This window comes from Peromyscus eremicus, chromosome 17 (genome assembly GCF_949786415.1).
Source record: "Peromyscus eremicus chromosome 17, PerEre_H2_v1, whole genome shotgun sequence".
In the NCBI taxonomy this organism is placed as follows: domain Eukaryota; kingdom Metazoa; phylum Chordata; class Mammalia; order Rodentia; family Cricetidae; genus Peromyscus; species Peromyscus eremicus.
The window spans coordinates 60,167,237-60,181,887 of record NC_081433.1 but is presented as its reverse complement, the minus strand read 5'-3'; the positions used below and the strand labels follow the sequence as shown (position 1 = coordinate 60,181,887).

Sequence of the window (14,651 nt, the reverse complement as noted above, 5' to 3'; positions counted from 1 at the left end):
AGCAAGGCACAAACTACCGCACTGCTTATGAAAACGGTGCAGGATATTGATAAGGACAGATTAATGGGCAAAAGGCTAGCCTTAAACATAGTGAGGAAGGAACAGGAGCGTAGCGCTACTCCTGGATGGAACGGACATAACACCGTACCATCATTTCCTGTCTCTACCCAAAGTAAGAAAACTCCTATTAGAAGTACTATATCAGCTCTGAACCCCTTCAGCACTGGAGGAGGTAGTAATCGTCCCAAATTTTGAAATGGGAACGAAGTTTGAGGAAATCAGGCCATATACTCCTCAGGAGATCTCAGAATTATGGAAAGATCATGCCCAAAATGGACAGAAAGATGCAGAATATATATGCCGACTGTGGGAAAAGGGAGCTGACACAGTCATGTTAACTGATCTAGAAATGAGAAAGATCAGAAACATAGTAGAGAACCCCTCAGTATCGGAAGCTCTAGAGCATGTAATTGAGACATCAAAAGGCGATACACATCCACTATTAGATTGGATTACTGCAGCTTGGAGATTTGCATTTCCAACACTAGACCTCACTCAATTTGAATCAGCAGCACAACATACGCACAAGCCATAAAACAATGTAGAAAATTAGGTATATTATATTTCATATACAACCAGGTACCCACACCTCAAGCCGCACCTTTTACACCACAATTTAAAAAGATCATTATTAAAGGAGCTCCAGCACACCTTAAAATGAGCCTAGCTGGACCCCTGCAAGCATGTCAAACCATCTCAGATGCCATGGAATTCTTTAAATCTTACAGGGAATTGGACATAGACAAGGTAGTATCATTTAATGTTAATAAGAAACAGGACAAGAAGAAAGTTACACCACGGTTTTTGAACATAAGACCATTTGGGAAACCTAATCAAATGCCCAAAAGACAGAATGCAAACAAACCATGGAATCAGATTAGAAGGTTGACAGGAAGGAAAAATATCCCATGGAGAGAGACACGGAGCAACCCATGGAGACAGACATACCAACCAAAACCTTTTTTAGCCAATCGAAATTTCAAACCAAATTTCAGACCAAAATTTTTCAATCAGAACAACCACAGGCCCCCAAGAGCAGGACCCCCCAGACGCTACATACCAAGACGGACTTGATCAACCCGGCTGGTAGACCATTTGTAGCTATACCTATAATAACTAACAAAGGGCCAAGAATAGTAAAATGGCTAATAGATACAGGTTCTGAAATTAGTATCATAACGGAATTTACAGAACATTTTAAAACTGACAAAAGGGAGTAGCAGCAGAAACAGAAGTACCAGTAATAAAATTAAGACTCAAATTATATAATAAGGAATATGAGATTGAAGCAGCTAGCTTCAATGCACCCTGTAATATCCTAGGCATTGAAGAAATAAGAAAATTATTCCCAGACTTTCTAAATAATAAGAGAATAGCTAAGGTCAGATGTAATCTAGCAGAAGTAAAAATACAACCTATTAAGTTACCACACACACACCCCCGACCTTCACGGTACAATACCCTATCAAAGGAGGTATTAAGGAAATAACAGAGACTATACAAACTTTGCTAAAAGAAGGCATTATAGAGAAATCTCAATCATTTAATTATAACAGCCCGGTATGGCCGGTGTTGAAACCTAATGGCAAATGGAGATTTACAGTTGACTTCAGGAGAATAAATGAAAAAACACCCAAACTTCCAGGACAACTTCCCGATGTGGAAGACATCTTTCTTAGAATTAAAAATTCAGCTCCAAAGGCAATGGCAACTATAGACTTAAGTGATATGTTCTTTGGAATCCCATTACACCCAACATCTAGGGAACTTACTACATTTACATGGCAAGGACAGCAATATCAATTCTTGAGACTCCCTCAAGGGTATTTGAACAGTCCTATTATTGCACACAACACCTTAACAACTACATTAAAGAACTTCAAACCAGAATCAGAATGTAACATATATACCTATGTAGATGATATAATGATAGTAGGACAAGCCATTGAAAAAGTACAAAGTACATTAGAGAAACTAATTCAACGTTTAAGAAATGAAGGATGGACTATAAACCTAGAAAAAGTAAATAAAGCAGGAACAGAAGTAAAATTCTTAGGGGTACATTGGACTATAGAAGGACCAACAATACCCGAAACAGTAATAGATAAATTAAAACAAATTAAGCGACCCCAGAATAAAACTGAGGTACAACATCTAATTGGCCTATTTGCATATTGGAGGCAACATATCCCATACCTACAGATCATATTACAGCCTTTATATAAAATAACAAAGAAAGCACAGGATTTTGAATGGGACCAAAACTGCGAAAATGCCGTTAAACTGGTACTGGAATATATAAACCAGTACAGCCACCTATATTATATACAGCCCAGTGACCACGTAATTGTGGACATCTTGTATATGCAGGGCTATGGTAATTGGAATATATTTTCAAAAAATAAAGACAGGGAAACACCAATAGGCTTCTACTGCAAGAAATTCCCATGGTCAGAGAACAAATATTCGCTGTTCGAAAGAACCATATGGACAGCCTACGAGGCATTCAGGACAATCCACTCACTGCTCAAAGAGAACCATGTGACTCTCTGGTCACATATACCCATTTTGGACTGGGTAAAGGCACCAGGAGAGGCATGGGCTGGACCACCCATGGAAGGAAAGGTACTTCAGTGGAAATGGTACCTTCAGGAGTTCCTTCGATCAACACCTCTGTCAGCAAAGGGGTCGGTACCAGCGGTATCGGAGTCGATACTTCAGTCCGACAGGCCCATGACTCCAGAGGGATACATTTTCCCAACCTCAACCCCTCCCCAGAAACAGGTACCAATGGGCCATTGGGGGACTAGAGAGTACGATCCCTCCCTGGTTAATGCCTGGTTCACTGATGGATCAACAACTACGGTGAACAACAAAGTGAGATGGAAAGTAGCCGCCTATAGACCTGGGGATGGAATGGTCATTACAGACCAGGGCACTGATAAATCAGCCCAACATGCAGAAGTTATAGCCACACTATTGGCGATAAGACAAACCATAAAGGACAATTATAAACAAATTTATTTATACACCGATTCATGGTGTGTGGCAAATGGCATAGCAGTATGGTCAGGTAAATGGAGAAATAATGGATGGAAAATTAATGGTAAAGACATATGGTCAAAGGCAGCATGGCAGGAATTGGATGCAGCAAGCAGACTAATCAAAATCATAGTATACCATGTAGATGCACATACCAAGAAACAGGATGAGACAAGTAAAAACAATGAAGTAGTAGACAAACTAGCTTCAGCATTAAGTATAAAATTAAAAGGTACATGGAAGGCAAACATTGATCCAGAAACAGGAAAAGGTAAAATACAGAGAGAATGGATACAGGTAAGACCATCAACTAAGGACATACCTATAAGTACAGAAGAGATACTGAAAATCCATGAGCAGTTAGGACATATAGGTACACATGCACTAAAAAGTTGGTTCGATAAAAGAAATCTTAAGATAACATGGCAGACAATAAGAAAAGCAATCAATAGTTGCAACAATTGCCCAAAGGCTATGACAAGATTAACACACAATTACCAAGGGATAATAGGACACCGAATGGATTTTAATAGAATCCTACAAATAGATTTCATAGGACCGTTAAACAGCTTCAAGGGAAAATATTGCTGTACCCTACCTAGTAGACATAACGACAGGTCTTGGGATGGCCCGAGAAAGCACACACCCAGACCAAAACACGACGATACTTACAGTCTGGGGATGGTGTGCAGCATATGGAACACCAGATACAATACAATCAGACCAAGGAACTCGTTTCGCAGGAGCCAAAACACAAAGAATGGCTAGAAACTTAAACATTCAATGGGACTTCCATAGAGTCTATACACCGACAGCAGCCGGAGCAATAGAAAGATGGAACGGAATGATTAAAAAACAGCTAGAGATGCATAAGGGAATGCCACTGTCATTAGCAATAAAAATAGCAACTTATGAATTGAATACCAGACCCAGAATAAATAGGAAGTCACCAATAGAAGAAGCTATACAAAAACAACATACAATAGATTATCCTACAGTTATAGATAGAGAAGTAATAAGGAATCCTAATTGCCTTTACAGGAATCGGAAGAATAACAAATTATCCCCAGCAGAAATAATAGCACCAGGAACAGGAAACAACGTGTGGATAACTCAAGGTAAAAAGGACTTGAAATTAGCCAGGCTGGAGGATATAGCATAAATGTGTGTCAGGGAGGTGATATTCATAAGGGCAACCCTCCTGACAATTTGGCTAATAGCTATTGCAGTATACATAGTACTGCCAATCTTAGAATTTGTTTTTCCCTTCTGTAACATCATTTACCAAAGAAGCTACTCACACAACATAGTCAACAATACCAATCCTGGATACGCTTCTGCAGCATCCAGAGCAGCCAAATTCACGGTATGCTGGATACACTATCTGTACAGGAGGCAATAAGAATAGCAAAGGTGATGTACACACTAAAGGCAAGCAAGCTATACGCTATTGGGGCCTCTGTGTGCTCATTTTTCTGTCTCAGGTTAGCAGATGCGATGGCAATAACAGCATACCAATGCCAGCCCTATTGGACAGTACACCCACAACAAACAGACCCACCACCACACCACATGTTATACAAGTGGGCACTAGGAAACAGAATACCATTGCTACACCAACAATTTATGATCTAGAAGGCAAATTACCACTATATTGGTCAGCAGAGCGAAGATTTACACATTATATAGGAAAAACACATAGTTTTTGGCAAAAATAGGCAGCATGTTTAACATATGCCTGGTATAAGGGTTGTGATCAATATAGAATGGCACTTAGCATATACCATCCAAACAAAGAATATATGCTAGAATCAGGGGATGGTGTTAACACCAACATACATGAGCAGAACCCATTAAAATGCCATTACAATGAATTATGGACCAACATTACCAATCATGCAGCCATATACAACATGTATTGGACAAAGAATTCACATATCAGAACAAACACATTAAGGGTAGACTCACACTATAGGACCAATACAATGGGAATAGAGACAGAACCAGAATTTGACTGTGAACTAGGCATGAATAGCTCCTTTGTGAGACAATATTTCACACCAGTAATAGCACAACAAATGGAGGAGATAGGTATGCTGTATAATAAGATATCAGAAAGGTGGGAAGAACAAGTATATAATTACAATGATGATTATTATGATGGTGATTACCCTACTAGTACATATTCAACGACACCTAAAGTAACTACAACACCTATAAACCCATGCAACCCTATGAATTGGACAGTATGCAATGATGGTGAAATGGTAAAACCATGGCCAGTAGTATCTGGAATAATACCATTACCCAAACCCTGGGGAAATAGATGTCCCAATAACTTATGGAGATACATTAAAAAAACATAAGCTAGATGTACCAGGACAAAATAATACTAACTGGTTATGCGTAGCAGACTATCCCAATTTACCATTCTATGGTAACTTCTCTGTATTATATAGCACAGATAACCCATCAGTAAAAGGAAAGGAATGGAAATGGGATGACTGGACAAAAATACTGCAATTAGGAGTAGAACATTGGAGATTCCCAATCATACTTACAGGTATTATACAACAACCTTGGGCTTCAATGAGACACACAATGAAACCTAAATATGATTGCAACACAGACACCACAACACACATCTGCATACTTACAGTAAATTCCACATTACACAGGGAAAAACACTCTTTTGCATATGCATGTATAAACATGTCCGAAGCAAATACAAACATTAGACAAAACAACAATACGAAAACCATAGTGGACCTACATGTAGGACCTTTATTTACTGGAAGAACATCAAGGTCAGTACAAGATCTAATAGCAATCACAGATACAATAGGCCAGGAAATACCATGGCTAGGAATTTTTGCAGACAGTACTGCAAATATAACAGCTACTAAACAGGTCCAGGCAATAATGAGATTTAATGACGACCAACAGTCATATCCAACATATTTTACGCAAGCAAGCAATTTGGGACTTTTTAACCTAACCTTAGCAAAATCACTAACACGAGGTGCCACAAGTCTGAGAAACAAATTATCATGCTTTACCGAAACAAATAATACAGCGGTATGGACTAACTGTACCACAAATAAAGCAACCACAATAATAAATTTGAATATATATGGTAAAATTACCATAATAAACAAACATATGTCATTAGCAAAATTCGACAGCACACCAATATTAACCATAGGCATGATACATGAACCAAAACATAAAATACATAACATGCTAGGTGGCAGTAAGATATCAATTTGCTGGTTTCACGAATCTAAAGACTTACTGGACATGCCCATACCCTGGGAAGTCAGTGCCAATGTTACTACAGATGAAGTAGCAGCAAAAAATATTTTCATATTTAATAGGGCAATTGAACAAAGGGCATACAATTTCACAGGTATAAGGGAGGTAGAATATATCCCACCATATGTACAAATGGCAAAGGCTATGAGAATCAATAAGGTTATGGATCCAGATGACCTAATGGTACATTATAAAAATGGCATAACTAGATCAGGTAGTTTTTGGCAAACTTTGGATTATGAAATGGATAGAGTAATTGAATTACAGCACCATAATCTCCCATATTATTTCTACATGTTAATGCCAAATCCACAATATAAAGAATGGAATAAGGCTGAATGGGTAGCACACAAACCTAGAGGATCAATGAAATCACATACACAATATTGGGATAAAATATATTATCTCCCGATATCAAGAAATAAGGATTTTCTCAGCGAACATTCCAACACACCATTAATTATATTTAGAGGAAATATGACCAGACCAAATAAAGAAAATATTGGATTATATACGGCTCATTTTCCAAAAGGATACCTAATACCACCAGAAGGAACCCCAGCAGTAGTCAAGGCACCAGCTATTATACCAGACCTAAAAAGTCCAGCTAAATTAGTTTTATACCCTAGGATTAGAAAAATTGAAATTACAATAGACTTGACAGCACTGAAACCACCTATAGAATATTGTAGTGATGTGAATTTTAGATTTGATTTAGACTACTCATCACCGACAAGAGTAGGAAGAAAACCACTACAAGCAATGGCAGTAGCAGCCTTTATGGCAGGAGCAATTTTAGGTGGGATAATGGGTGGAGGAGTATCAGCAGCAATGATAGAACCAATAAAGGCAGAAATATACCACATACAAGAAGTAAATAAGAAAACAGCAGAAGCTTTAGCAGCTATATCAAGTTCTATAGATGGCATGCATACACTAATACAAACTATGCAAGGCGAGATAAAAATGTCACAAGACCTTTATAAGGAGCAATTCTCCTATCAAGCAAAACTTATTAATACTAACCATTACATGATGATGTGTCAAATGTATCGAACTCAAGTTAGTAATATGAATAATGAATTAAATAGTTTATTTAGCACAGGGTTAGGGAGAAGAACAAGAGAATATCAAAGTATACTAAACCCTGAATATGAAAGCTCATGTACAGATGGATTATGCAATATACATTTAGTACAGATCTTCTTACAAAATTCATTTTCAGCATATCATTCCAAGGCGATACCACAGCTATATACTGAAAGAACAGGAGTATCAGAATGGAACTACCAATACTTAGTACCCATAGACCATTACTTATGGACCAATATGAATGACACACCGGTGTACATACCATTAGAAGACTCCATATCATTAGGAGCAAATACATACGTTTATCCACATCTACCAGAAAGCACACTTGAAACTAGTCAATTAGCAGTAACTACTATCACACAGTCACTAGAAGATACAGGAGATTACACTTTCTTGATATGTGCTAAATATTTACCTACTTTAGTTAGCTGCATAAATCTTAATGAAACCACAATGAATGATGATATCACAACATTCAATATTACAGAATCAGGATGCTATATGGTACACAACTGTAGCATCCTACAAATGAATTTCACTAATTAGGATGGTAAAAACATAACCAAACAAAGAGTGACCACATTAACACTAGAAGAAAAACATTATTTTGATGGCTCACACTTATTTAATGACCCAACAGAATTAGAACATCACCAAACATTTGTAAAACAAGCAATGGAGTTACAACACATTGCAGATTTCAATCAGAAACAACTAGAATCCATACATAACAAAATTAAAGAACAAGATGCAGCCATACATACATCACAAGCACAAACGCACAATCTAGTGAATCTGTTAAGAACAAATACATACATATACAAGGACTGGGCGAAACAGATGCAGAAATGCAGCTTTTGGGATTATTTAGGCAGATTAGTCAGATTAGATCTAATATGTACACCAATTTACACATGGTGGCACTGGATAAAGTTAGCAACCTTTTGGTTTTTAGTAATTTTAGGGATAAGTATTGCTTTATGTTTGTCTGAAAAAATCAAATGCTTGATAATAACTCCATGCTTAAGATGTCTTACAGGAATCAAGTAACAGGAAATCCACTTTGGAATCCATCAGGCAGACGCTTCGGTTTAGTTAGTAAAAATGGAATGAGTAATTTACTATATACCACATACCAAAAATATATGGAACCATTGTCTGATATTTTCTATAGAATAGGTATATTATTTATGGCAGGAACGATACAGGGATGCAAATACTGCACCCATAAATATGCAATGTTCTACCTTTCAGAACCAGATGAGGTAGACAACCTCCCAATGCTCTTGATGCACTTAACGTTCCACTTGACAATAGAAAGAGGTATACATGATATGAGATTAATTGGAGATGGATACATGAGATATTATGGAACCATGCAATCTAGTATATATAGGGTGAATGGAATGTATAAAATACACAGAAATAACATGGATGCAGCCCTACATATAAGTGCTGCTTTAGCTGCAGCATATGTGGGCCGCGGTAATCACAGAATATATGAAACATATAGAACATGGCTAAAACATAATCCTGATGAAGCAATAATAAGCATTGATAAAGATTTCCTGAATGACCCACAGTGGGAAACAGGAGAACCAATGTATTTACAAAGCATATGTACTAGAATATTGTGTAGAGATTTTGTTATAGATGTGTTAAAAGAATTTGCAGCTTATAGCACTTGGTTGAAGTTATATAATGCATATATAGAGAAAAAACATAAAAATAAACCACCCAGAATGAGAAGGATAAGAGTGCTAGGATTAACAAATTAGGATAATATATTGTAAATTCCCAGGCTGCGACCTCATGTGATGCCTTTTATGTTGAAGACATTTCAGGCATCAGGGGATGGAATGTAAGGAACACATGTAAGGCCTAGGGTGAACAACCCTGGTCAGGAGTGATAAGCAATAGAATGATGTAAGTAAACCACAAATGGAGTAGTGATAAGCTATAAGCTATGTGTGGAAGTAGGGATAAGACTAGAAACCTAGCCAGAAAAGAATATAAAAGATGAAGCCTCAGACCCGACCAACAGAGCTCGTCAGGCCATTGCGCGAGACGACTCTCCTCTGCCAGAGATGTGAGATCCTGTCCCCAGTGCAGACATGGCTGACCTGAGGAAGGCTGACCCAAGATCCAGAGGAACAGACGTGGCGAGTCCGGACCTGTATACCCGGAGAGGTACTCCTGCTTCCATTTGGAAGACAGGATGAATATTGCTTATAATCTTACTGTGTGAATAAATGAGTGTTATACCAAGTCTGAATCAAGAGTGATTATTCCTCCCCCGTAACTGGGGTATGTGCTCGCTACAGAACAGATTCCTCCCCAGAAAATGAAAGCTGCTAAAAGTTTGAGGCAGATTCTGGGTGCAGGGAGCCCCTATCTCCAAAGGCAGCTAGCAGAGGAACAAAGGCACAGCCTGAGATATCTGAAACTCTGCATCTGGGGGGAAGGAACAAGCAAAATGAGATAAAGATCTATCAGTGGGAGAAATTTCTCTGAATGTTGTGCCCAGATCGTGAGCCCCAGAGAGACCACTGAGGACATGCATACCAGCATGCAAAAGCAAGGTTTACTCTGTTTAAATTTACAAGCTGCGGCAGGGAAGCCGGTCCAATGCACTCATGGCAGTGAGGCCAGGAGGAGCTTGCCCTTTCTTTGTGAGGCTAGTTCTTAAAGGCACAGACCACAGAATTCATTCCCCACAACCCACCTCCCTCTCCTTGCTTAATATCAGTTTCATTTTTTCAGGCTTTCATGGTATCTTTATCTCTCGTTTGTTCAGCAACCATGTTAGGAGTTTTACGAGCTGTCTCCGGGGTTTGAGAAGTTTGGGCTGTTTTATGGCCAATTAGCCCCTACCAGATGGCCGAATATCCTGACTCTATTTTTAAGTCCCTGTAGCTGATATCACCACCTGGGAACTTGAAAGGGGTCTAAGTTCTTATCTGTACTTAGGAATCCTGGTTTAAGCTTCTCTTTGTCTGTAGGGGATAGAGTGTTTTTTTTGTTTGTTTTGTTTTGTTTTGGTTTGGTTTTGGTTTTTTTGAGACAGGGTTTCTCTGTGTAGCTTTGCGCCTTTCCTGGAATTCACTTTGGAGACCAGGCTGGCCTCAAACTCACAGAGATCCGCCTGCCTCTGCCTCCCGAGTGCTGGGATTAAAGGTGTGTGCCACCACTGCCCGGCCGAGTGGGTTTTTTTTTTTTACTGAGGTTTCACACTGAAGGAGCTATGGAAAAGCTCTGTTGCAAATGTTTTTGTTTTACTCTGACTGGCTAAGGCAAACACAAGCCCTGAGGGAAGTTGGTAAAAGGAATGCCTGCTTCAATGCCTGCTAACGAGGCAGGAGCAGTTCTGATCCTGGGCCAGTGTCAAATGAAGGAGAGACACCTGTTGAAGCCAGCTCAGAACAGAAATCTCGCAGTGTCCCGTAATTGAAAACTCAAGCTTGGGCTGGAGAGATGGCTCAGAGGTTAAAAGCACTGACTGCTCTTCCAGAGGTCTTGAGTTCAATTTCCAGCAACCACATGATGGCTCACAACCATCTGTAATGAGATCTGGTGCCCTCTTCTGGAGTGCAGGCATACATGCTGTATACATAATAAATAAATCTTAAAAAAAAAAAAAAAAGAAAAAAAAAAAAAGAAAGAAAGAAAAAAAGAAAACTCAAGCTTGGTTCAAACCTCCCCAGAGAAAACTTTGAAGGTAAGCCGAGTAAAAGAGACCCAGAAATTGACTCCTGGACCCAAAAAAGAGCTATGGGAAATGAAGTCCATGAGCTAGGTCATAACAGCGAGCTGATGAAGAGAAATGCATTCTGGGAAATGTAGTTTTTCAGCTAAAGATGGCGATACTGTCCAAAAACTTTTCAGCTCAGAATGTTATTGCTAACAATAACAATATCAGGGTTAAAGTTTCTTCTCAAAGCAATGCTAGAAAGCTTAATCTTACCTCTTGAGAACTCAGATGAGACAAAAAGCTACCTATAAGAGCAAACAAGCCACTCTAAAATCCTTAAAACAAGGGAAAGCAGCTTATACACTGAACGTTGTTTTAGATATGAAGAAACTTATGGGAGATTTAAAAAGTTCTTTACCTCTTGAACAAACAGCCTGCAATGAGTGATTCCTTTGCAAATCTAATAAGGGAGATAAGGAAACAGGCATTCAAAAAGAAATGACTGCTTTATAGATGGAAAACAAATTTCATAAAATCTAGCTATCTTACAAAATAGAGTTGTTTCACCTGAAAGTTCCTTATAAAAAAAAAACCAACGCTAAATATCACAGCTGCAAACAATAACAACATCAGGCTAATGACGTGAAATGATGAAAATGCTTTCTCAGTAAGCTAATGAAGGATATGTTTCATGAAAGAACAATATGTTAACTCCTTTGAATAGTAGCAGTTTGGGTGAAAATATTGGGCTAATAAAAAATCAATCAAACATCATTGTTATAGAAATCATGGCAAATACAGCTTTAAAAATCAAGAAGGGGAAAATTGTATCAGAGTTTGGTGATGATTGTAAAGAGCAACTGCTGTGGGATGGTCTGTATGTCAAGTGTGTTGCTGATTGGTCAATAAATAAATCACTGATTGGCTGGTGGCCAGGCAGGAAGTATAGGTGGGACAAGGAGGAGAATAAAGCTGAGAAGTGGAAGGCTGAGTCAGAGAGACACTGCCAGCCGCCATGATGAGAAACAGCATGTGAAGATGCTGGTAAGCCATGAGCCATGTGGCAAGCTATAGATTAATGGAAATAGATTAATTTAAGCTGTAAGAACAGTTAGCAAGAAGCCAGCCACGGCCATACAGTTTGTAACCAATATAAGTCTCTGTGTTTACTTGGTTGGGTCTGAGTGGCTGTGGGACTGGCGGGTATCAGAGACTTGTCCTGACTGTGGGCCAGGCAGGAAAACTCAAGCTACAAGCAACTAAATTAATTTTCCTGATATTAAGGTTTCATCTTGCAGTCTGGGAATAGTAGGAGAATAAAGAGGCTTCCAGACTGCTGAGGAGTTTGAGACAATTGTAAGTAAGTCTCAGCAATGTCTTCAGACCTGTTGTAAGCTGCAGGTCTGGAACCTCACTCCAATTTAGACCACTATCATCTCCTGTTGGGAAATTGACTGTTATGGAATAACTAGCTAAGCAATTCAGAAACAGAATATTCCTTACAAGGTTTTTCTTTTCTCTTCCTTTTTGGGTTTGCTGTAAACTGACGTAACTCTTAATAGAGTAACAACAATAAAACATCTGAAATGCATAGCAACAAAAGTCACTAAGTCCCAGAGTTAAGAGAAAGCCATTAAACACTCTTGTTTCAAAAGAACTCCCAAAATTATCAAAGCTGTCTATAAGCTCTGAACTTTAGAAATGATTTGCATACTTCCTATCTAGTTAAGAGAATCTTTCTAATAGAGATAGTGATAATAATTATGAATAAGAAGTAGAAAAATATTCTGTCTTGCTAGAAAATGTTAAATCTCTAAGTGTTAAGAAATCTTTAGGTGTTTGCTAAGTTAGATATATGCTAATGGTAGCCCTATATAAGTTTGTAAAATAGATCTATAGAGTTCCTTTAAGAATATAAGCTTGCAAGAAGTATCTAAGGTAGTGTAAGATATGTAGTAATAAGTTTAAGAAGTAAAGATCTAAGGTAGTTCTATAATAAGCTTAAAGGAAGAATATAAGTAAGAAGTAAAGATGCTAGTTGTAAATGTAAGTTTAGATAAGAATATAGAATGAATATAAGAAGTAAATAAGAAATATATATGCTAAAGCAGTTCTATAGTTTCCTTAAGGAGTATAAATAAGGAGATGTTAGTATGTTCTATGTGAGTTTGTAAAACAGTGTAAATGTTGAATGTGAGTCTAAATGCTTTGCAAGATGTGAGTTTGTGAGTTTGTGAAAAAGTGTAAATGTTAATTGTGAGTCAATGCTTAATGTATATGGTGAAAAAACCTGAGACACAGAAGATAGTGTCATAGTAGACTGCAAAGCAGGCAGTCTGAGTGGTTTTCAAAAGCTCCAGAAGCTGCTAAGAAGCTAAGAATCGTGGATGCCAGAACGAGCACAAGGCATTCGCAACTGAGATCCGTGGAAAATCAACACAACACAGAAAAACCTGAGCGAACAGCAAAAAACGGTGCAGTTTAAAATATCACTGTAACTAAGAAGGTCTCTGACTTGAGAATGAAAGTTGCAGAGATGCTTGTTTGAACTAAAATTGTTACCTGCAAAAAATTTTGGTTGTAAAACGTCTCTTCATATTTGGAAGTGAAAGTCTGATACCAGAATTTACTACTTTTGAACTTTTTGAACTTTAAAAAATGAAAAAACTACAAAAAGATTTTTTTATGGATTTCTTCATATTTGGAAGGCTGGTACCAGAATTTATTATTTGAATTTTGGGACTTAATGAAATGAACAATAGTGATTTTATTGCTATGGGACAATTTTGAATTTACTTAGAGTAATGAACTGTTTTCTGAAATTATTTGTGTTAAAAATGGAACTGTTTAAATGAAGAAATTTATTGTTTCTATATAGACTCAAGATGCAGTTTTGTGTATGCATATATGCTTTATTAACTAGTGATTCATGGATTGTTTTGTGTTAAAAATGGAACTGTTTTATGTAACTGTTTATGTAAAAATGGAATTACTTATGGAACTGGTTTTATGTCACAAATGGAACTGTTTAAATGGAAAAATTTGAGTTTTCTAAGTAGGCTTGAGATTTTGTTTAAAAAAATTATAAAGAAAAGGAGTTATGAGTGAATTAAAGTTGAATGTATGTTTGCAAAAATTATGTTAATTTATTGATATTAATGCACCCTAGTTTTGTGAAGTTAAGGAAATATTTGTTTGACGTAAAACATCAGAAGTTTTTCCTATGTTCTGTTAGCAAGTTAATTCAAATGGTTCTGTTAAGAGTTTGCTTTGACTATGCAGGATCGCTTGGCTCAGCCTGGGAGGAGGGGACTGGACCTACCTGGACTGAGTCTACTAGGTTGATCTCAGTCTGCAGGGGAAGGCTTTGCCCTGGAGGAGGTGGGAATGGGGGGTGGGCTGGGGGGAAGATGAGGGGGGGCAGGAGGGGGGAGAACAAGGGAATCCG

At 37.9% G+C, this 14,651-nt stretch overlaps 1 long non-coding RNA gene across 1 annotated transcript; it reads left to right on the top strand.

Annotated features, from left to right (window-relative positions):
- The first annotated feature begins 3,049 nt into the window (after nucleotides 1-3,049).
- Nucleotides 3,050-9,780, top strand: LOC131894362 (uncharacterized). Its single transcript, XR_009374898.1, has 2 exons — nucleotides 3,050-4,220; nucleotides 8,541-9,780. It is a non-coding gene; the product is annotated as an uncharacterized LOC131894362 (long non-coding RNA).
- The last annotated feature ends 4,871 nt before the right edge of the window (nucleotides 9,781-14,651 follow it).